The 25558-nt window shown below is 35.8% G+C and overlaps 1 protein-coding gene across 3 annotated transcripts in view; it reads right to left on the bottom strand.

Moving 5' to 3' along the window:
• LOC150101764 (coronin-1C-like) overlaps positions 1–19368 on the bottom strand; it is a 218952-nt gene extending 199584 nt beyond the window's left edge. Inside the window, exon 1 of one of the 3 annotated variants that reach the window (XM_090399832.1) lies at positions 19118–19368. The gene's annotated coding sequence lies outside the window, so the exon portion shown is untranslated. The other 2 variants (XM_090399833.1, XM_090399831.1) reach the window with 2 other exon arrangements.
• Positions 19369–25558: the final 6190 nt, after the last annotated feature.

Here is a 25558-nt window from a genome sequence, read left to right as displayed (position 1 = left end):
AACTACACATTAGTGTCTCCAATGGTTGGTAATAATATGATGGTGACATCTAATGGTGTAAGGAATGATGATAACAATTTGGAAACAATTGGTACAAATTCAAACTTTCGGTTATGCAACTTTACGATCACCCTGTAGAAGGATCAAAGTGTGCAAATATTAACAAAACTATAAACAGGGTTACTGGTGATGAGAGAAAATTGTAAGTATCCATAGATAGAGAGAGAGAGAGATATCCACTTATCATGATATGCACTGATCAATCAGAGGGGAAAAAATGCTACCCAATTACAAGCAAAGGATAGCGATTCGCTAAACAAACCTAGTTGCCAGCCCTGCAAATGTCAAGCAATGGTACCACTTTGTTCAAACTTTTCTACAGCATGTGTCAAAAAGTTGGGTGATGTAGAATAGGTGATCTGCTGTGCATCTAAAGTGGGCCTCTAGGTCAGCGCTTCCCAAACTTCGGGCCACAGCCCCCTTGTGGGCCATTAGTTTTGTTGAGGATGGGGGGGGTGAAATAATGAAAACAAATTTAAAATGTTTTAAGACTAAGTAGATATTTTTTATCTTAAAAGAAAGATATTTAATTTTTATTATTTATTATCTTTTTATATTTTAATGGAAAAATTCACACATTGGTGTTGGTTCACAAATTTTGCTTCCTGCGTATTTCAGTGCTTAATGAATATTAGTGCATATATGCTTATTCATATAAGTTTCATTTCAAAAGGTATTGATAAGAGGCACAAAAAAACTTACAAATGCAAAATCTTGTGCTCATTTAAAACGGCCAAGTTTTTCGCGCTTTAAATTAATATTTTATTGCTAGTGTATACAGGTGCGGGTGATGCGTGGGAAAGAAATACGCTTGGTGTGTATGTTTTGTATTGAATACAAATACAATAAATATTATAATAATATTTGTCAGCATTAGGATTTTTTTTTTTTCTGAAGTGGGGGGGGGCCTTGACATCCATCAGTTTGGGAAGCACTGCTCCAGGTGGTGAAGAAGTAAGTTGACTCTTAAATGATTTCCATTAACTTAGGAGACTAAGGTGAGAGCATATGGACAGGTAGCCTGAAGGCAGATTTTTTTTATCTTCCTTTTTTAGAATGGACTGAACACAGACTTGATTTCATATTGTAGGGCAGAAGCTAAATAGAGTGTAGTAAGAGATGATGCTGGTATATTCTGAAACTTTTTAGGTTTGAAATTAGATTATTTGGCTATGAAACAATGAGAAATTTATAATATCCTTTATTTCTTTAACTTTACAATGTGCATGCATTCAGCAGTTTTCAAAAAAAGAATAGTTTTCAGATGCAAACAAACTCAAATACAGAAATCAATGGGGAAAAGTGAAAGTTTGAAAACAAGAACCAAACCTTAGAGAACCAGTAATCCATGGAATAGACATTAAATAGGAAATTCAATAAAAAGGCAATCCAGGTAATATATGACATTCTCATATACGACATTGCGCCTCTGTAGTGCAATTGGAAGAACGATGGTACATTGCGCCCTTCGATTGGAATAGGCCTAAGTTTGATTCTCGTTACGACGGAGGAATCTTTATCTGGACGATTTTCAATTGAAGGTGAGTTAGCCAATCTCATACGAAGGTAGTAGGGTTTTTCCTTCTGGAAACTCTGGTTTTTCATCCTGCATACAGACAAATCAGCCCTTCAGAACACACGCAATTTACAGACATACCAGTTGTGGTGGATATGGGCGGTAGATGGCGCTGATGGAGACGATTCGTAGTATAGGTTCAGTGTAGTGGTTGAGACAGTTGTGGATGTCCTCCCGCGATGAGTCTTCGGACTCCTTGGATGTGTCAGGAATAATAATAATAATAGTTTACTCCTGTCACTTTCTCATAAATATTCGATGTTCAACTTTTCCTCGTACAGCTTTCTTCAAAGATTACAATTTTTTTCTTTTTGAATGAAATTGTACTGAAAGTAAGTGTCAAGTAAATCAGTACATGCATGCTCTTAAGAAAATGCAAAAAGCCAAGTTATATGCAAAAACAGCTAAACATAAGTCATGAAAGTAGCAAAATATTCTGGAGGATAATACTAAAAAGTTCAGAATTAGTATGAAAAGCACCACAAAAAAAAATAATAATAATAATAATACTTCTTAAAAGTATTAAATGAGATAATTGCTAGTTACAAATATCCAGAAGGAATGCAGTACATTTCATTATTGGAGGAAGAGAAAATTACAAATCTGAAATGTGGAAAAGCAACTGAGGAGTTTATTTAATAACATAAAAATTTTACAGTAGCTACATTGCATTATTCAGAAGGTAAAATTCAAAATGAGGGAGTGGAGCTCTTCTTGCACCTATCTATAATAAGAGGTCAGAAAATGATATAAAGGAATTTAGCTACTGAATGTTCCACATAAGATTTTATACAAGCATGCTGAGTTACATGCAAATTTGATCCCTTTTGGCAAGGAATCTACTAAATGTCTCAGATCTTTGAAAAAAAGATCCAATCCATTCATGATTGGTTGAGACCAATCATGAATGGATTGGATTCTCTTTTGTGGTGTGGTGGATACAAACTAAAGCCTAGACCATAAATTTTCTAAAGATGTGGACATTTTACCCATCTAATTTATGATTTTTATAGTTTTTTTTTTTTTGTTGTTGTTGTTTGTTTGTTACAGCGGCATGACAAGGCATACTATCCTGATGGAAAAAAAGATCTTTGAAAAAAAGTCTCAACCAATCATGAATGGATTGGATTCTCTCTTGTGGTGTGGTGGATACAAACTAAAGCCTAGACCATAAATTTTCTAAAGATGGGGACTAATTACCATCTAATTTGCGATTTTTTTTTTTTGTTTGTTTGTTACAGCAGCATGACAAGGCACGCTATCCTGATGGAAAATATCAATGTATCGTGTTAGGGAACAGACTGGCATCAGCTACAGCAATTTCTAATATAAAATTTCAATTTGATACTTGTTTACTACAGATAGTATGACATGCACAATTCTTAGACATACATCATCCCCATATCATGACAATGGCCACTGCTGAAAACTGAACTTCACTAACATAGTTTTGTTTTTTGTCTTTTTTTCAACAACCATTTTGAAAATATTCTCTGAACAGTTCTACCATTAATATTGATTCCAGATGTTAATATATTTAATGTTTGAAAGACATCTTGCAATATGTTCATAGGTGATTGATTGGAATGATGGCTGAAGTAACTAATGCTATGAGGCAAACGTCTTGTCTGTTTTGATGAATGAAAAACCCAGCCACATTTTTTTTCATAATACTCCCATCCAGAAAAGGTTGTAAACCTATACTACGTTAGTACCATGGACAACTTGGGTTTAATTATTATTATTATTATTATTTTTTTTTTTACATAATACAGAAACCCTACTCTTTAAAGACCAAACATGGAACTTTTTCAACCCACTTCAGACCTCCAATAAGTGAGACTGTGGTCTCACACTGGTCAATGAAGTTTCTCCCCCATCTAAAGACATACATCCCTGCTAATGGTGGAATTCAAGCACACAGCGTGATCACAGGTATAGCCATCTTCACAAAGTAATAAATCTGTTACGTTTCAATGTGACCAGTTAATTCTTATAGCTGCATTAAGAAAAAAAAAAGAAAAAAAAAGTAATAATGGACACTAGCAGTTTAAAAAGTAAGCTAAAGAGCATAGCATGCAGTTTTGTGATATACAGTATAAATCACTTCATAATCATGTGACTATCAATGCTAACTTACAGACAAATTACGTGTACTAAATTCATGCATACCATAACTGAACTCACTAAAAATACTGTAAACATATAAACTTACATTTTCTGTAAAACTTAGTTGAAATCATATTCTAAATTGATGTTTCACAATATACAGTTGCCTGTGCTGAAAATCATCCATGCTGCTCAACTGTCCATTTACCATTAGATTATGTGTTACACTATTACAATATTTTAAGTACTGCTATACAAACATAATATCTTCGTTCTTACTTATTATAATACAAGAAATAATGTAGAATGTTGTAAGTAACAATAAAAAAGTTAATAATAGGGATATCAAGATAAGAACACACACTAAAAGTCATCCATCTGTAGACTGTGGTATTTCTTAAAGTATAAAAGGAATAATCAATTATTTTCTGACATTATTAGACTGATTTATGATTCAGTAGTCCACAATGAACATCAGCAAAAGATTTACATTTTCTTTAAGATGGCCTGCTACAAAAAAGGCAGACTATCGAGGAGCTACAGCTTGTAATTTTCCATTAATTCTCCATTTGCTGGCCTGGTTGGCTGAGTGGTTAGTGTATCCGCTCTTCAGCTAAAAGGCTGTGGGTTCAAATCCCACCGTGGGCATGGATGTTTGTGATTGTCTGTGAAAATACTAGTAGTGGTGGTGGGCAGTAGATGGCGTCAGTGTAGTTGTGGTTCATTGTAGTTGGTGGATTGAGCGGTGGAATAGGTGCCCTCCCTCAATGAGTCTTTAGACTCCCTGGAGGTGTCAAGTAATAATAATAATTATGAAGGAGGAAAGGCACAATGCAAAATATGTGAATAAAATTCAAAGTACAGTAGAATATATAATAAAACATGACAAAAATGAAAATCAAATCTGCAACAGAATAAAAATGAACAAGGAGAAAATTTTGAACAACCATGATGAGAAGCACATTCTATGTTAAGTAAACATAAATCCAAAAAAAAGTGCCCACATCTTATGTAGATATTTACATAAAAATTTTGCCTGGAAAATACTAAAAAAGTACTAAGAAAAGACAATTACCATGATTGAGTGGTAAGGAAAAGTACATCAGTGAACAGGAAGAGACTGGAGTCTGCATGGAAGTACATGTGAAAAGATTTTTCATTTTGGAAAAATGTATTATTTACTGACGAAAGTAAATTTAATATACAAGGATCAGATGGGAAATTAAGGGTATGAAGAAAACCAAATGAGCAGTTGAAACTTAAAAACCTGAAAGCTATGATAAAGCATAGCAGGAGGAGAGTAATGGCCTGGGCTTCCATGGTAGCCATGGAAATTTAGAACAACTACTCATATCCCTTCTTCTCTGCTTGCCAGCTAAACTCCGCAACCCCCACACCCTCAATCTATCCTCATACGGAATATTCCACAGACCTGTCACTAGCTTGGTCACTCGTCTCTGAATCCTCTCTACCACCTCCTGATCCCCAAAAAATGTAGGTTACCAAATCTGTGCACAATAGTCAACATGTGGCCAAATCATAGCTTTATAAAGAGGGATAATAACCTTCCTATCTTTACTTGTCAATGTGTTCTTCAGCATCCAAGTAATCCTATGAGTTATTTTGCAAACTCTTGCAATATGTCCTCTTAATTTCAAATTTCTATCCACCATCACCCCAAATCCCTACCCTCATCAATTTCCTGTAAACTAGTATGATCAATATGATATGAAGTGTGTAATCTTTTCATCCTGAAATGCATTGCCTTACATTTTACAACATTCGATTCATAACCATTGTTCTTTGCCCACGCTGCCAATTTATTTAAATCATCCTGTAAGATATCTACATCCCCTTTATCAACTATTGCCCTCCCTAGTTTTGCGTCATCGGCAAACAACTGAATATCCCCTTTCAAATCTTCTGCTATATCATTTTCATCGTGCTTTTCAAGGATTTAGGCTTAGAGTGGCTTGTTCCGATCTTAGAAGTCATTGTTGAATCTCTTTAGAGGAAGTCCTGGTTTTCTTTTTCCTAATGGTTTGTAATTTAAGGTGTGTTTTGGTAATCTTTCTGTTGTCATTCTTTTGATGTGTTCCATCTATTTATGTTTATATTTTTTATTTTTTTTTATTATTATTGATTCCTAGTTTAATTCTTTCATAATTTCTTCATTTCTTTTGTGATTGAATAGAGTATATATTGCAGCTTTTCTCATTAACTTCATTTCAACTGTTATTAATATTCGTTTGTCCTTTTGTTTTGTTGTCCAGATTTCACTTCCGTAAAACAGGACTGGTAGGGCTAATATATATTAGTATATTAGACCTATGTACACTTTTAGTCTGGTTTCTTTTTGAACTAGGTTAGGTTTAAATATAAAGTTAATTACACCTGCTATTTTTAAATATTTTGCAATTTTTAGGTTTATATATCTTTTTCATATGTAATCATACATCCTAGGCAGTTAAATGAATTCACCTGTTCTAAAATCTTGTTATCTATTACTATTTTAGTTCTTATTGGATCTTGTCCTTTAAAGGCTATAATTTTTGATTTTTCTGTTGATATTAACATTCCGTAATCTTTGGCTATTTCATTTAAATTTAAAATATCTTTCTGTAAGTTATCTTCAGAATTTGCAATTATTATTTGATCATCAGCAAAAAGAAGAGTGTTTAAGTTCACAGTAAGTAGGAGAAAGTTTAATACCTTGATGGAAATTTTTATTCCATTTTATTACAATTTCATTTAGATAAATATTAAAAAGAATTGCTGAAAGGGGACATCCCTGTCAGACTCCTTGATTTCTCTCTCTTGGATATCATAGTTCATAATTTAATCTTATTTGTATTTGATTATTTTCATATATACTTATAATAGCTTTTAGAATATTATTTGATATTTGTCTTTCTTTTAATATGTTAAATAAAATACTTCTTTTAACTTGTATCAATAATATCTATATATATATCATTAATATATAAATTAAAGAGTAGTGTTCCTAATACAGAGCTCTGGGGCACTTCACTGGTCACTCTCATTCGCCTTGATTTCATGCAAGCCCATTCGTGAAAGTGCTTCACAAGCAAGCTTTGTTTATTCACACACGGATAAAGGATTAAATCAAGAATATAATTTCTTGGCATTTATAATAATATAGTATAACCAAGTGAAAAAACTTTCAACATCTTAATAACTCAAACTATAACTTCTTATACAGAGCTGATCTTTCGTCATCTACTCTGAGCCATATCTTTTGCCACTATAATCATGCAAGTAGGATGACCTGCATAATTTTTACCTTTTATTCCAACAGATTAGCACTTTCATTCCCCTGATCCAAACCTGCTCTGATGACATAACTGAAACCTCTTCCTGAAATGACGAATTCATCCACACATTCACTCAAACTCTCCAAGTCTGTGTGGTTCCAAAAGAGTGCTTAGTAAAGAAACATACTGCAAGTGCTCTGCAACAAAAAATCTTCACTCTCAGTTTTGCAAAAAACTATACCAAATTTTAGATGTACCAAACATTAATGTTTAAATCAGCAGTGCACATGAGTGAAATCTTATCATTGCATGTTTGGCTCACAAGAGCTGACTTATCAAGGATTAAATCAAGAATATAATTTCTTGGCATTTATAATTTATAGTATAACCAAGTGAAAAAACTTTCAACATCTTAATAACTCAAACCATAACTTCTTATACAGAGCTGATCTTTCATCATCTACTCTGAGCCATATCTTTTGCCACTATAATCATGCAAGTAGGATGACTTGCATAATTTCTACCTTTTATTCCCACAGATTAGCACTTTCATTCTCCTGATCCAAACCTGCTCTGATGACATAACTGAAAACTCTTCCTGAAATGACGAATTCATCCACACATTCATTCACTCAAACTCTCTAAGTCTGTGTGGTTCCAAAAGAGTAAAGAAACATACTGCAAGTGCTCTGTAACAAAAAATCTTCATTCTCAGTTTTGCAAAAAACTATACCCAATTTTAGATGTACCAAACATATTTAAAGTTTTTAAATGTTTAAATCGGCAGTGCACATGAGTGAAATCTTATCATTGCATGTTTGGCTCACAAGAGCTGACTTATCCCCTCCCTCAAGGATTAAATCAAGAATATAATTTCTTGGCATTTACGAAGTTTGTGAAGTTGAATACAAAGTCATGTAAATTCATTAGTTCTGTTTTAGCATTTGATGAGCAAATTTTTAATTTGTATTTTAGTAAATGTTGGATATAGTTAATTTAAATTTTTAAAACATTTGAACTGACAGTATACACAAATGAAATCTTATCACTGCATGTTTGGCTCTCATGAATTGACTGTGTGGTTATCCCCGCCTTCAACCCAACTGTTTATGAAGTGAACTGTGATATGAATTCATAAAGTCTGTTTTAGAATTTGATGAGGATGTGTTTCTCACTGCATGCATCATAAATCAAGTGTATGTTACTACTAAAACATGCTAAGTTTAATTATATTTACACATTGCATATATTAATTTACCAATATTAACATTTTATTGATAATATTTTAATTTTTTAAAATTATATTTTTAATATAATATAATATATATATTGGTAATAAAATTGTGTTTATGTTTTACTGTGTAAATATTTATATGCTCATTTGATACATGCAAGGTGAACTAGTTAAGGCAAAGTTGTGCACTTCTGGGAACTTTAATATGGAATGCAAGGAATTCATTGACGATCTTAATTGACGGAATAAATCACATTCTTAAAAGCTGCTCTATCCAGAATAAATAATACTTTTTTTAAAATATTAATTTTATTTATTTATTTCACTTTTATACTTATATGTAAAGAAAGGCTTAGGTGTCATTCATTATTCATAATAATGCTTAGCGGTATAAACAACATGAAGAAGGAGGGAAAAATACATTTATTCAACTCGCTAATAATTCATTGGTTTTCTATCCAGCATCATCAGAGCACAACGATACCTGTGACAGGCACACAGTACTAAACTATGTAATTGTAAAAACAATTACAATCATAACTGCTATCTACTGTCCTTACGTGGTGTCTTCTATGGGACAGATAACTACAAAGTTAATTTAGAGAAGTCTGGATATCAGCTCTTAAAATGATAGTCTCCCAGATCTTTGATAAATTAATGCAACCATACTTATTGATGTTGGGAGAGTGCTTCATGCCAAATGGGCATCCACAATAAACCCCTGAACTCCGAAACATTCTTTGTTTTTCTTTGATCAACACTACTGACAATTACTGACCAGCAGCATTCTTAAATAATTGCCTAGAACAAGTGGTGATACACTTGACCAAGTATTTTGCATATATCTGTGTAAGTGATGTTTAAGTAAATCTGCATAAAAGGTTTCTAATTCAGTGATCAGCATGTGTATGTTAGCTGTAAGGCAGGTGATTATGATAAACTATGAAGGCAGCTTCTATCTGTGCCATGGTTTGAAAAACTACATTATTATTATTATTTATTATTATTATTATTATGTGACACCTCCAGGGAGTCCAAAGACTCATCGAGGGAGAGTGTGCCAACAGCATCTGATGATTGATCTAACTATTAACCGCACTCAAACTTGCTTAACTTTTTGAGTGAGACATTAGTAGCAGAGGCTCTGCCAATCGACCAACCTTTGCTGGCAAAGGTTGGGCAATTAGCAGAGCTAACATTATAAAGGAATTAATTCATGGGAAGTGAAGTGATCAAGATGTGTTTAAAGAAATTATAACTGACTATATCTCCAGAGTTAGGAGAGTTAATTGCAAGGTGTGTTAAATGGATGACTAAAAGCTTTAAAACATCAGCTAAAGTAAACAAGAATTGTTAAAGAACCTATATTTATGGAAAACATACAAGTAGTAGAGAGAACAGGCCAAGTGTTCTTGGCCTGTTCTCTATACTACTCTAATTCATCTTGCAGATGAATTAGAGTAGTATAGAGCAAGATGAATTAGAAAAGGAAAAGTTAACTGAACAGGCTAAAGTAATTCCAAAAGAATCCTTTCACTATATGCCGAGCGAAGAAAAGAATTATCCTGGTAGTATAACTTCAGTAAATACAGATGCCAGAAAAGTGTTGAATGCATCGGAAATAGCTGGGTTATTAAGTTATTAGGTAATCATTTTGCTAAGGCATATATTCTTGACAGACTTATTAGTTCTCCAGAAGCTTATGCAAAAAAAAAATAGAGATGGAAGAGATTGATATGCTAACAGCATTGGTTTGGATGGAATATCAGCACACCTGTTAAAGGAGTATGCTAGACAATTAGCTATTACTCCAGCCCAGTTGTTAAACTTGAATCTCAACAGTAACATGATTCCTAATGAGTGAAAGGTGGGCAAATTCCACTATACAAGGATGGAGCTACAACTGATGTAACTAATTATAGATCACTGTCTATCTCTGGTGTAATTAGTTTTAGAGCATTAAAGAAACGGGCGAGAAATTGCATCCACAGGTGGGTTGATAACACTTTGATATTTTATAAGGATAGTATTGCTTTCTTAAAGGTACAAGGTGGTGGGAGAGGGGGGGGGATCTGGAAAGTTCTGACAAACACTTAGATAAAAATGATATTAAAGCAACTGATATAATGACAAGAAAGACCATACTAGTAGCAGAATTATGAAGGTAACTTATGTTCTTATATCCTTGTATTTTCTTTCTTGTGGTTATATCAGTTGCTTTAATGTAATTTTTGTTCTAGGTGTTTATCAGAACTTACCAGACCCTCATTGTATGTCTTGTTTTGATGGAAATGGAGTTGGATAAGATAAGAGGGATGGATACACAGTGATTCTTTTAGATTTTTCCAAGGCATTTGACAGAAAACCTACTCATACTGGAAGATATTTACATAAACAGTCATACCACCACCCTTCCCAACAGTATGCCATTCTCAAAACACTCGCTGAGTCAGGGCTAGTTGTTCAAATGATATAGCTCTTAGGACTGTGAGATCTTCACAACACCTTTTTAGCCAATGACTAAAGCCCATATAAAATAAATAAAATATTACATGCACCCCCTCCCCACACACACACACACAACACATTACGTACATGATCACAGCAAAACTATTCCCTCCCATCCCATATATTAAGTGTACATCAGAAAAAATAGTCAAAGTTAATCACATACTGTTTTCAAACCTTTCATTCAACTAACTACTTTCATGCATTCTCCCAAAGATCGACTACATCCGGAAGTGTATATAGTTCCTTGTGCCTGCAGTTTAGCCTACTTTGGACAGACTGGTAGATCAGTTAACACCTGCCTTGAAGAACCCAAAAATACATCCAGGATCATCTGTATGGCAAGTCGGGATTGGCAGAACATGATCTGGATACTCCTTCACATAGGATCAGATGGAGAAAAACATCAATATTAAATAGAAGTCATTACAGATCTGAAAAGCTATCGTGATAGAATAGCACTTTGAAAACAGCAAAGCTGACTAGGTTCTCAAAAGGTGAGATATTGCAGGTATTTAATCAGTGGAAAAATATCTACATTGCTTGTCTAAGAGTTGTAAGTGTCCTAAGTCAGTCTGTCAGGAACAAGATCACCATTAGAAGCAAAGTCCTCTGTATCTGAGAAGGCTTGTGTGGATAAACAGAACTTCCTGTGTGCAGCAACTGACCAAAGCATTTAATGAAGACTGATCTCAGTCCATATCTCACTTAATTATGTGCAGGGAATTGAAGGGGATCAGTATTGACAGTTGCATGCCTATATGGAAACTACTGATTTCTTTGAAGAACTGGAAAGTTAGTCTACAGTGGTGTTAGGAGCACCGTGACTGGACAATGGAAAAAAAGTCATGGTAGACCTTGTTCTGTACCAACGGTAGGCAGAGTTTGGTGCGAGCCTATGAAGCAATGAACCCAGCTTGCCTTGAAAACACAGACTAACTTTCCAGTTCTTCACAGAAATCAGCAGAAGAATTTTCAATTCCCTGCATATAATGTCCCTGCACCATGATACCACCTCCAGATGCAAAACATGTTCTGTTGGTATGGAACGGATCCTGTGATATTGTTGGAAGATCTAGTGCCCTCCAAGGAATATCTGAACATTGTTGCTGATTAAGTTCATCCTGCAATGTTAACTTTTTAAACCCAGCAGTGATGGTTGTTTCATGGATGACAATGATACTGTCCGTCATGCAATAACTGTTCAGAAGTGATTTGGAGAGTATGACAACTTCTACCATCTCCCCTTGTCACCAAAATTAAATTAAAGATGCCAACAAATGATATTCTTGGTTTAATCCTTTATCCAAGCATAAGCAAACCCAGATCTGAAACCCCATTGAGAATGTATAGAACATGTTAGAAAACAGATCCAAAAGCAAAGTCCTCTTCTGTCAAATCTTCAAAACTAATATTTCGAGATCCCAGTTTACATCCTAGGTCACCAGAAGTTGCCCATAGAGGACACCCCCCCACCTTGTTAGGACTTTAGTTTCCCGTCCATGTGTTTCACTTTACTCCCTAATGAGATACCTCAGTGACTAAGACAAAATATTGAAAGAATTAATATTTTTAATCCTCTCCTCATGAACTCCTATGCCACATACCTCCAGGAATAAAACCTTCTTTTCCTGGATGAATCATCTGATCATTAAACTACTATGTCATCTGAACTGGTCACTTGACCTCCATTTTTCACCTAACGGTCATTTTTCCAATAATTTCTTCTCCAACTGACCACATCTCACCTTTTTTTTTTTTACCCTTCTTACCTTGCGGTGTCGAGGGTTTATTAATCATCGGACCTCAAACCATTCACAGGATAAGGTCGTCAGTCCTACACCCCAGTGTTTTCTATGTCCTGTAGTGTTGAGTTCTCAAGGCCGGTTTGCCTGTTTTGCGGGATGAAAAACCCCAGGATAAACTGGGAAAAACCCTACTGTCCACACTCAAGACCGATTAATTTGGTTTGGCTATGGCTGAGGAAGATCCTTCAGCTCCTCACATCCCTACTGACCACATAACAAAAGAAATCCTTAGGATTTTTCTTGGACCATAGTACTAGTCTCTTTTCATATTCATTGTTGTCTTCCACACTATACTAGTCACTCTCCTGACTTAAGATATATTCTTCATGCAACTGCTCCCCCCCCCCGCACACACTCTCTCTCTCTCTCACAGACTTTTCTCATAACTTCTTTTATCAACAGTTCCTGTATGATTGTTTGTCATTCATTATACACCAAATTGTGCCTTTTTTTTATTTTTTATTTAAGGAATGCAATTTGCCATTGCTGTTAATAAATATTTCTTAATGCCCATCCACTCTCCCTTTTAATTCTTCCATCCACAGAACTACTCCTAGCTGATTACTAAGCTTATAGTCACCTACCTTATAATCCCACATAAATTCCTTGACTACATGGTCACTCTACCCAGCAGGGAACAAGACTGACATCTCAGTTATAATCAGATTCTTTGATGCAAGAATCAAATCCAAAACTCTTGATCCTTGTGTTCCCTACTACTACTACTACTACTACATTCATATTGCCCAAGACATTTTCTCCCTCAAGAATTCCAGACATCCCATTCCTTTACTATTGTATATAGTTTCCTCAGCCCAATTTATACTGCTGTAGTTAAAACCTTCCATAATGATTATCTGCCTATATATTTCATCTGCCTATATATCAAACTATTAATACCATTTCCTTCCAAATTCTTTACTCTGAGAGGACAGAACTAAATCACATAAGTTATGTGCCATCATATTACCTAATCATATGATGACCTAATGACTTTCCCATCCAAAATATGCTACACTCTTCTACTTCTATTCCTCTCAGGACTTCTTCTTCTTGACTATCTCCACAAGAGGCCATAACACTACCCGGGCAGCTCTAGTTTCCCCATCTCCTAATGCTCTCACTTGTCTAAAAAACAACAATCTCTCTGAATGCATACATCTCTCCATGTTCAAATGAAGTCCATCTCTTGCATACATCTTTCTTCTATCCACAAATGCACTCCAAGAATACACACATCCACAAATCCAAGACTTCTCTTTCAAAATATTCTTGCTATCATGTCATTCATTATTGCTGTTCTCCTCCTCAATTCTACATTATCATATCTATGCAAAATGCTCACTATCTTCCCTCTTACTTTTTTCTGCTGTGCAATTCTTTTCCTTAACCTAAGATTTCTCACCAACTGATTCATGTACCTCTCAGATCATTCATTCATACCAATAATCACTATTTCACCATCCATATTCTCATTTTGTTTGACTGCCATACTGGCATTCTCTATTGTTCCTCCAGACATACACACACTTCTGAAAATCTAGTCTGCACACCACAAATCAATAAGTCTTCATACATAAATCACACCCATCACAGATCCATTCATTCATTCCTTGCTCAACAACATCAGTCAATCTCTACTGCAAAGTTCTCCTTCCTAGTTCTATCATCTGCTTTCCTGCCATCTCTCACTCCTCTATTCTCTCTCACTCTCCCCCCTTCTCATTCCCACAATTTTCTCTCACATTTCCTCTTGTTTGTCACACATCAGTTGGCCTTTCAAGTCTACCAATCTTTCCCTTCATATGAATCAGCTAATTTTTCATACCTTAAACTTCCTCTTCAGTATTCCCTCTCTCTCTTCAAGCATCCTATTCTCACTTAAGAAATCACATTCAACACCATCCTTCAGATTCTCCATATCTAGGCAATCATATCTCTTCTGTCTGCACTTGCTTGTTTCTGTCACACCACCATCACTGCCACTGAAACAAAAGCAGTGACTGTGGTGGCTCTTTCTACTGTCTACATTTCATGCAAACACTCCCATTTCATACATGCCCCATTTTTAAAACAAGAAGTGCATACATCTACAGGACAGCATGTTACAAAATCAAGTATGATACTACACAAAATGTAATCTTAAAATGGTGACGCCATTTTAAGACTGCATTGTGCTGGCAACCACATAAGAGTAAATAGAGCAGAGGCATATATTCAGGGTGTGCAATGCACACCCACAGAATGGCAATATCACTGATATTTTATTTTTGCATTTATTCCTGTTAAACACACTCCTAATTGTTTCTTGGCTTTGCATGATTCCTAAAATTAAACATATACTAATACTTCATGAAGAGGACACTTTTTGATGCATTAACATTGCATCACAGTTGTGTTAATAGCCCGGGGTGTGTATGGTCACAAATATTAACATTTGAACCCTCTGGACAGATGTATAGATGGCACAGTGGGTCAAATTCTTAGTGTTCCAGTGGTTTTAAACCCAGAAGGCAAGGCAGGATGTGCACTGAGACAACAACATTCAGAAATCAGTGGCTGTGATTGGTTATTGTGTAAATCAATCCAATTGGACATTGTCATTTGTCATTAGTTGGTGTTTCAATTTATGACAGGTTTTCATGCATGAAGTGTGGACTGACATGTTTAGGACACCAATATAGACAAGTTTTTAATATATAATTTTCTATAAATAATTTATAACTTTTGTGCCCATATTTGCCATGGGAAACGGTGTTGACATCTACTGAATATCCCATTTTTTGCCAGAGCTTTTGGGGATTGTATGATTGTAGTCGAAGGAGGTAAGCTTCATCCTTCTCTCCCAAATTTACTATTATATTACTCAAAGGTGTAAACTTTTGAGCAATTCAAATATACCAACTAAATATAGAATTCTCCTTCGTTATTGTTTTCTAATATGTCTTAAAACAACACATTGTCCCCACTCTACACAGATTGCATTGAACCAATTAAGATCAGAACTGATGCAATTTGGTTACAATTAATTGATAAATTAAAGTATTCAAAGTTATCCTACAATTAATTACATTGAACCAATTAAGATGAGTGCTGATGCACAAAGCACTCTTGTTAACTTTCATATATCGATAAAAATGCAATCATATGCAATCAATTGACATGAATTTTGTATTGCAGGTTGCATAAGCCATACGACAGCGCACGTAACTGAAATGGGCATACGACGCCACTGAAATAGAGGTATGACAGCTGCCATAATTGACAGAAAGAAATATATCAGAAAAGTACTTTAAACTCAAAAACTTCCAAACACACCATACTCAATCATAACTCGGGCTAAAATTTAAGATCGCTAATAATTAACATCAAAACTTTTTTTCCCCCTTTTCACTTCACAATGTAGAATATCAAGCTACTTCTCAATGCAAAACTCAACAATCGCTTTCTCAGCTAGAGGCAAAACAGTTACCTCGTTTATGGATAGATATTCAAATATTATTATTATTACTACTACATGACACCTCCAGGAAGTCCAAAGACTCATCAAGGGAGGATACCTACTCTGTAACTGTCTCCGCCACTCAATCCACCAACTACAACTAACTGCAACTTCACCAATGCCAAGTCTCTTCCATAACACAGTTGGTGGATTAAGTGGCGGAGACAGAGAGTTGTAGAGTAGGTGCCCTCCTCGATAAGTCTTTAAGACTCCTTGGAGGTGTCACGAAATAGTAATAATAACATGTTGCCTAAAGCATGAATTCTCTTTCTCCACTCTTGCATGTTTTCTCCTCCCTCCAGTTTATAGTTAAAATCATCCATAATGAGAGCCTATTCTATCCACATAATGAGAGCATCTCATCCACAAGATTTGTCCATGTATTCCAAGTCCTCGTCAGTTGATCCACAGAAGCATCCACTATACATTTTGTCTTGCAAAACTGCTGCTTTGCAGCAAACGGCCTCAAAGTTTTAGATGAATTACTCACACTAACACAATCATTCCCAATCTCTACTCTAGTTAACTGCAATTCATCTATGATCATTAGAAATATTCCACCCTTATTCTACCTGTCTTCCTTGAATACACAGCGCTATTAAATTCTATCTCTACAAGGACATCCTCTTATGTCAACCAGTTTAGAAATTGTAATAATTTTGATTCATTTGCATTTCTAATGTTAAGAATTTCTTACATTTAATCCTGATGTGTCTAGTGCTAACTAACTATGATGAGAATTCTAACTCTTAATCGCCCTTCTTGTTCCATCATGCCTCATACTCTTATGGGACTCAATCCATTTAAGACCATCCCTGCAGCTTCATCACATATCCCACTTAAAACCCACACTTCGAAACCTACCATCTAGTTCTCATCTCCCCCCCCCATAAACTCTCTCATACACCCAATCTACTGAGCAATCTACTCAGCCTCTTATTACCAATCTCACTAAGATGCAAATTTATTCTGCAGATCCACATACCTGTGGTCTCTTCTTATACAAACTTGTTATCATAACCATTTAGAATCATTGTTCCTCTTCTCTGCTCTCTACTCACATACTTTAGAAATATACAAACAACTTTACCCTTAGCACTTTTACATTTCACAATCTCTAATAACACATTCAAATATCACTGCACCTCACTGACACTATCCTGAAAATTACTTGTTCCAACTAGCACAATCAATTCATATGCATATCCTCTTTTTTCCACATCCTCAGTCACTGTACTAATTGTCCTGCCTTTCAAGCACATCTTCAGCACCTATTCAGATTTTATAACCTTAAAAACTGAATCGTCAAACAACACTCTTCTCTTTTTTTTTTTTCTCTCCTCTTCCACTATTTTATTCCAACCCTCTGCTATCAACCACTTTTATCCTCCAATTTACTGGAACATATCCCCTTTCAATAGATGTTCTAATTGGTATGGGTCTTTCTGTACAAGCATTAATTTACTTCTCAGACTGCTGATGTCCATTATGTTGCTCTCACTCTCTTTTCTACATTAACTCATATTTTAACTTTTGTTTCCAAAAGCATAATGTGTGTAAAAACATTGATTTCTGCATACTCTGAGTTCATTGCTCTAAAATTTTGCATTATGGTGGATAAGCTCTTACTGATGAGCCTCAGTAAAAGTAGTGACCCTTCTCATTATACATGTCCCAAAAAAGGTTGTGCTGTGCATTATGGGATACATAAACCTGTATATAAAAATGGTGCTGCTGTGAAGATATTTCTTGCACAAACTTGTTTACTTAAGCTTGGGTAAAATGAGTCTGAAAATAAAAGTATAATTTTTGGTGTAACCATGCTCAACACAAGAGGATTAATACAGTCAGAGAACTATTCCATAATTTAATTTATAATTGCATAGGATATGGCTAATGCCCAAATACTTAAAATTAGGTTTTGTTGTGCTGATTAATTTCATAATTTATTTGATTTTTTTTTTATATAATTTCACATGATTTTCATTTTTCTTCCTGCCCCTCTCCATTGATTTCCATCACATAAAACAACAAATGCTTATTAATGAAGCAATGATTACTGAACTTTCACTTCTCCAGTGGTTGTGATGAATTGAATAGTGAGTATCTACAGAATAAGCAACTCTCTATAAATTAGAGCTTGTTTAATAGACATAAGGCATCCACATAGGTTACCTTATTGTGATTACAATTGTGCAATAATAATTACAAATATACCATGGTGCATCAAATTATCGGCTTTATTATTTTTCATTAACTTACATATATTTTCCCCTTTGTTTCAGAACGACAAATACCACAATTGTAATAAGTGAGATATCCATAAGCACTCATTTTGCATACTTTAAGGTCATTAAACTAAAATTTTGGATTTTACAGCATTCGGGTGATGTCATTCAAAGCATTTTAATTAGTTTGTTACGACCGGTATGCCTATGCCCAGCAATGCATGGGTGTCAGTACTAATAACTTGGCCGGTTAAATTTAACATTTTTTTAAAATGTTAAATGTTTTGCTTTTCAGATTTATCCCACATCAATATTAGAATATTTTCTGTTGTGGTCCCACACATAAAGTCATAATTTCAAATAGATGTCAATATATTTTCATTCACATATATAACTGGATTCATAATTAAATAAAATGCATCGTTACCAATTCAACGAAGAAAAAAGGTAGAAAATATTAACCAAAATCATTTTACCTTTGTTTTTTTGGTTCACACTTAGTGTCAATAAAGTAAGTTCTAAATATATATATATATAGTGTAAAATCGTTAATTTATATAAACTTCATCTAACACCACTAATCAACCACACTACAAGCACACATTAAATTTACCAACCTTGGCACAAGTCTTGAATTGAGCGCATGCGCTTACATCATAGTTGAAACACTCGCACGGCTTACCATGTATGGGTTTACCAACGTTTTGAACGTATAGTAAAACTCATAAAATTAGCTGTGATGTATATCGCATGGAATCTGGTAAAAGATGTGGAAGAAAATATGAAATTGGTCAGATACTTCACGCGCAGTACTTACATTTACCAACGAAATGATGAATTCGGTGTAATTTTATGTGTGTCACTTTTACCGATCGAATGTGATGCTTTGGTTTCATTTTGTTTCCCTTCGGATAATTCAAAATCATACAATTGCGGTATATTTTCCCAATATTATAGTTTAACAAGACATCGAAAGCATTCATGTTTCAGAATATTCATGATTTCTAACTTTCAATTTACTATTCTGAGGCTTGAGCAACTGGTAATAATAAATAACTACTACCATAGTAAGCCTACTCTAAGACCGTAATACGCTTGGCAGAAAAATGCAGTTGCGCAAATTTTATTTATAGTATGTATGGAGGTGTTTGTACACGTGATAAAGGTTTCTCAAGTAATGAGCTGTTATGAAATTAGCATGCAACGGTGATACATGATGTATTTTTTGCCAAACAGTTCATTGTGTAGTAATTCCAAGTTTTTAAAAAAAAAAAAAAAAAAAAAAAAAACTCAGTGACACTTTCACAATTGCAATAGCTATTTTAAGTCAGTTTTAATGGAGTATTTTCCTACAAAACAAGAAGATAAACCATGGTGATGATCAGTTTTAAATCAGTATTAACAACTTGTTAATGAAACTGCAAATATATCTTTAAAAAAAAGTAATCTCCATGTTATACCTGACTCACTTTTAACTATTATATATACAGGGTGATCAAAATTAATGTAACCCTGTTTAAGGCCTTGTGGAGCGCCATCCAGTGAGCCAGTTGCTGCTAAACGCTGCAGGAATATATTATACGTCGTGCGAAAGTGATATCTGAAAGAAAAAAAAAAAAAAAGTAGTTCCAAATTTCACTACCAGAGAACGTTGTAACCAAATGCATGGAATTCGCATATCACGCAGCTCAGCAGGCGCCAGGAAGGTTTATAAAGATGGACACGGGGTATTTCCCTTCATTCTGGTTGTTAATAGCGTCCACAGTGGTGGCATTGACCTTGCGCCAACGTGCTCGTGAAGCTGTACAACCTAGACAATTCCAATGCTATTGCTGCACTGTGCGAAATTCGTTGCCTGAATAAATGTCGACGAGGTCCATTATCTCCATTTGCTCCGTGACAAATGATTAGTCGTTTTGATGAAACATAGTGTGTGTGCCGTTGAGCACACACACACTATGTAACGGATACAGTTTATGGCATACCCGAATGGGCAGCAAATTGAACAGTACAGCCCATGAATGCATTCTTTATGGCTGTATCGCTTTTCCCTTTCTTACACACAGAGAGAAAAGTTTCTACATATACATTAAGTATACCATACAGCTCACCTGGTGGTGAATTTTGAAACTACTTTTTTTTCTTTCATATAATCCTGCAAAGTTTCGCAACATATTATTATTATTATTATTATTATTATTATTATTCCTGATACCTCCAAGGAGTCCGACGACTCATCGCGGGAGGATACCTACAACTGTCTCAACCACTACACCGAACCTCTACTACGAATCATCTCCATCAACGCCATCTACCGCCCACCACAACTAGTATTTTTTGTCTGTAAATTGCGTGTGTTCTGAAGGGCCGATTTGTCTGTATGCGGGATGAAAAACCCGAGTTTCCGGGAGAAAAAACCCTGCTACCTCCGTATGAGATCGGCTAACTCACCTTCGATTGAAATCGTCCAGATAAAGATTCCTCCCGTCGCGACGAGAATCGAACTTAGGCCTATTCCAATCGAAGGGCGCAATGTACCGTCGTTCTTCCAATTGCGCTACGGAGGCGCTTATGGATCACTGAGTGGCACCACAAGGCCTTAAACAGGGTTACTTTAATTTTGATCGCCCTGTATATATTTTTGTATTTCTCTTTTCATGTTATGCGCCTAATGAAGTATTCTAAGAAGACTAGTCATCCGATCAAATATTAAACAGATTGTTCTATTTTGGTATATTTTGTGTTCTAGTGATTACATTTCCTTAATATGTGATGTTTAATTTTTTTTTCAATCAGGATTTCTCGTGGAACCCCTTGCTATATCTTGTGGAATACTAGGGTTCCAAGAAATACTATTTGAGAAACTTTGCTCTCAGTGACAGTAAAAACTGTTCTGTTATACAGGCGGATAAGGATGAACTTTATCCTGTGAATATGTAACAGAAAAATCTGCGCTGGAGAGAAGAATTTGTGAGAAAATGTTCTGACCTGTTGAAGTGTCGATCTTTACTGTTCGATGGTGATATGATGAACTGGTGGAAGAAATAAGAGAGGATGGCCATGACTTACATGGAGAGGAAGAGTTGGGAAGGCGATATGGCAGGAGGTTTGCACGAAGATTCTGGAATAGCCGTTCATGATGGAGAAGGGAAGTACAGGGCAACTGATAAACAGCCGGTATGCATTTAAAAGCAAGCAAAGGCAATAGCAATATAAAACTAATTGTTCTATAACTAAACTTTTCTTTACACCAAGTGAAAATGCACATCTGAAATTCACTTCTGTACTTAATTTAATATTTAGTTTAACACAATATTTTCATATGGAGATAGGCAGCTCATTTAGCTATTACTAATAGAAATCTGCAGACAGAGCGAGAGAGAGACAGTCTTGATCTATCGCGAACAGCTGAGCTCAAAGCTAATTGATGACTACTACTGTCTTTCTATTGGGTGGCCTACCGATTTGGTTCCAAAAGCCATTTTAGCATGGTCATGCATGCATTCTATCTAGTTTTTGATATTTGTCCATAGGGATATAGGCACCTTTCTCATTTTTGTTATTCTGTTTTTTCTACAGTCCGCATGTCGCCGTAGAGATACAGGCTTTCATTCCGTAGCGCTAGCCAACATAAAGAAAATCTGATTGAAGTTTTTTCACTTGACTACAAAATATATTTGGTTTAATCCTTTATACACGTGTAAGCAAACGAAGTTTGCACCTGAAGTATCAGGACTGGGGCAACTCGTGGTAAAGGTGGTATAATCCTGATCACTTGCCTTAATATCCCATAATGCAAAGCACATCTCCTTACGACATGTATAATGCTCTACATTAAGGGAAGGGACACTACCCAGACCGGTTTCGACCTTTATTGAGGTCTAGTCAGTGGGAGCCAGACCCAGAGGTGGTGATACTAAGGTGGAAGTAATGCACAATCACTTGGATAAAGGATTAAACCAAATATATAATTGCTAGCATAACCAAGTGAAAAAACTTTCATCAACTATCTCTGATCCAGAGAATTTTAATAATAAAGTGTTGACACCTTTTGGCAACTGGTATATGGTGATATGACTTCTGGTGATCAGAACTTATACCACCTTTACCATAAGCTGGTGTGAATTTGTTTCTGGTGGTCATTCTGAACGTTTATGTGTGAATGGTTTATGTTTTTTTTTTATGAGTGCTTTTAAAAATGCCACCACGAGCCCGTACTAAAAAATTAGTGATTGATTGAAGATGAAAAGACTCATCTGATTACTGATAGTGGAGCACAAGGTAAGACTTTGATTTTTGATGCAATTTAATTGCTATTGCTTCGTTCAGCCTACGCTTGGTATTGCTGGCAGTCCTTTGCAGCTGCGGGATTTTCTACAAAATTTCTGCTGGCGGATCTCTGGACCTGCAGAATTTCTACTAGTGCTCACACGCAATTAAATCGATATGAGCGTGCCTGACCTAGACGTCTTCACTGATTTGACGACGTCTAGGTCAGGCACGAAAAATTTGAACGAGATTGGCCCGGCTACTTAAACTTATATTCTTCACCCGAGGTCGATGATGTGGAAAATGAAGACTCTCCTCAAATGGAGGAAAAGCTCAATCTAGTTGTCTCTGCCTCTAATCCTTCTAATCAAGGAGAGATCCGCACTCTTAAGAAGCGAAAAACTCTCGCTGCTGAGCCAACAAATGATGTTGGTATAGATAAGGATGCTCCCATTTCAGATCCCTCTGCCTCCTCCAATGAAAAGGTGCCACCGATTATCCTAAGAGAAAAGCAGAGATGGACAACACTAAGAACCACCATGGCTTACTTACAAATAAATTATAGAACGGCTAAAAATGTAGATGAGGGCATACAAATTCAGTCCGCCACGGTGGCTGATTATAGAAATCTTACAAAGGAGCTGGATGCAAGAGGAACACAATATCACACATTTTCACTTGCCTCCGAAACAATTCTGAAAGTGGTCCTACGAGGAGTCTCCGAGGATATTGACACAGATGAAATAGTTACTGACCTCAACTTACATGATCTACCTCCCCTAAAGGTCACTAGAATGTTCAGATCAAATAAGACACCTATCCCTCTGGTCTTAGTAGAGATTCATAATATTTACAAGACATATACAATCTAAAATCAATCTGTGGACTTAAAATCACTCCAGAACCATTGAAAAAGAGAGTATCTTCTGGGCTGTGCCACAGATGCTAAAAATTTGACTATGTCCAGAAGCTATGCAAAGTCCAGTACAGATGCCTAAAATGTGGCGAGAATCACTCCACAAACACCTACACCAAGCCAAAATCCACCCTGGCTAAGTGCGCTAATTGTGGGGGTCCTCACACTGCTAATTATAGAGGGTGTATACATCACCCCAAAAACAGATGGAACGATCCAAATAATCAATATACCTCGTCATCTAGAGCGAGAGTTCCTGAAGTTCAGGCTCCTCAGTCTCCAAGAGTGAGAACATGACAACAGGTGCTCGCCCACCATTAACTGAGCCCCTTAAGAAAATGAATCTTCAACATCAAGCAAGAATATATGCTTATGTCACTCGCACCAAACAGATAGTACAAACCCAGAACCTGGCTAATCCACATTCAAATCTATCAGCTATTATCACCTCTTCTCTTGTAAATATGCTGAAAGATTTCAGTAACTCGAATCCATTAAGTGGTACAAAAAGATTCTTACAGCAAACCCAATCCATATTATCTGCACTGTCTGATGCATACGAAAAAAATCACCCCAGATTCGCTTAGGATTATCGCTTGGAACGCCAACGGTATCAAAAACAAAGTGTTGGAAATCCAGGAATTCAATAATAGATATAATCCAGACAAATTTCTAATCAATGAAACTCACCTGAGGTCTGCTAACAACCTAAAAATCAGAGGGTATCGATTTACAGAAAGGACAGGCTTGACTATAGAGGTGGAGGTACAGCCACCCTTATCAAAAACTATATCAACCATCATTCAATAACCAATCCTACAACCACCAACCTCGAAATCACAGGCACTAATGTCCTCACAAACTTAATTGGAAACTTAAAAATGTTTGCCGCTTACAGTCCTCCATCAAAAAACATTGTTGACCTCAGATCTGGATGTCATCCATGGAGTAAAAGGACCGGTCATCATCGCTGGAGACCTCAATGCAAAACATCCTACCTGGAACAGTAAATCTACCAACAAAAATGGCCGAATACTGTTTAACTACTCAAGTTCCAATTGCATAGCTGTGGCTGGTTCTTCTATACCAACTCATATCAGTCCAATTGGCTCCTCCGATATCTTAGATATAGCTGTACTCCAAAATGTCAAATTGTAGTACAACTTGGATTCACTTGACGAATTAACCTCTGACCGCAACCCTATTCTGCTCCAATTGGGCAATCAGAAGGCCTGTTCTCCCGCCTCACACCTTCATACCTTGGGAAAAACTATCCATTGTGCTTACAAATTATTTTGGTCCTGTTCCTCATATTATTAACTCTAAAGAAGAAATTGATTCTGCAATCAATAAGTTTACTCAAGAAATCAATGCAGCCTTATCATCTATCACCTCAAATATGCTCCCCAGGATAAAAAAAGTTACTGAACCGGTTGAATAGTGCAGTGAGAGACACACTGAACGCCCACAGAAACAAACTATGGGAAGATAAATTATTAGCTTCCATTTCACCAGGTGATCAAACCGTTTGGAAACTGTTAAGAAATATCAAAAATAAAAATAAAATTCTTCCTCCTCTCAAATCGGATTTAGGCATAGTTCACTCAGATGCTGAAAAATTTGAAACTATAGTCAAAAACTTAGAAAAGCAGTGCAGTCCATCTTATGATAACCTGAACTTCAATCATATTTATAAAATCCACCGCCACTTCAGATACGTACTAAAACAATGTGATACTTGTACTAGCCAACTCACACCTACTTCTGCAGCCGAAATGTACGACGTCATACAAAATTTAAAAATATAAATAAAAGCTCCTGGACCTGAACATCCCAAATAAAGTTATTAAGTTGCTACCCCGAAAGGCCATTGTACATCTTACAACAATAATAAATGCCATACTTAGATTGGTCCCAATTTATAAGCCTGGTAAGGATCCACAGCTGCCACAAAGTTATCGCCCCGTCAGTCGTATTTCCAATTTGGGCAAAATCGCTTAAAGAGTCATCCTCTCCAAAATTCAAGTTTCTGTTAACAAGCTAAATATCCTACCTATAGAGCAGTTTGGTTTT

This window comes from Typopeltis vanoorti, chromosome 11, assembly GCF_054136105.1.
Source record: "Typopeltis vanoorti isolate ZY-2024b chromosome 11, IOZ_Tvanoo_1.0, whole genome shotgun sequence".
NCBI classification, from domain to species: domain Eukaryota; kingdom Metazoa; phylum Arthropoda; class Arachnida; order Uropygi; family Thelyphonidae; genus Typopeltis; species Typopeltis vanoorti.
The sequence above is the reverse complement of the archived record's forward strand: the minus strand, read 5'-3'. Positions and strand labels throughout refer to the sequence as shown.